Raw genomic sequence first — 398 nt, 5'->3', positions numbered from 1 at the left:
CATCTCAGGTATGTTATATGATGTCATATTTGACTACATGATCTGAACACCTTCACTTTCTTTTTTTAGTATCTTCATCTGAAAACAGAATTAGCATGCAGCAAGCAACTATCAGAGATGCCAATGTACTCATGAATTCTGACAGTGAGACTTGTGTCACTGGAAGATTAATGAGGAAAAGACCTTAATCTTTCTACAACTTGTTATGACAGTGGTCACAAGGGTTCTTGATTTGGGGAAGAGACGAGAATGTTGACTCCATGTTCAGAAGGCTTGATTTATTATTTTATTATATATATATATTACATTATAACTATACTAAAAAGAAAAAGAAGGAAAGGTTTCCAGAAGCTAGCTAAGCTAAGAATAGAAAAGAAAGAATGATAACAAAGGCAGCT

The sequence above is a fragment of the Geospiza fortis genome, unplaced genomic scaffold (genome assembly GCF_000277835.1).
Source record: "Geospiza fortis unplaced genomic scaffold, GeoFor_1.0 scaffold625, whole genome shotgun sequence".
In the NCBI taxonomy this organism is placed as follows: domain Eukaryota; kingdom Metazoa; phylum Chordata; class Aves; order Passeriformes; family Thraupidae; genus Geospiza; species Geospiza fortis.
Note: the sequence above shows the minus strand (reverse complement) of the source record.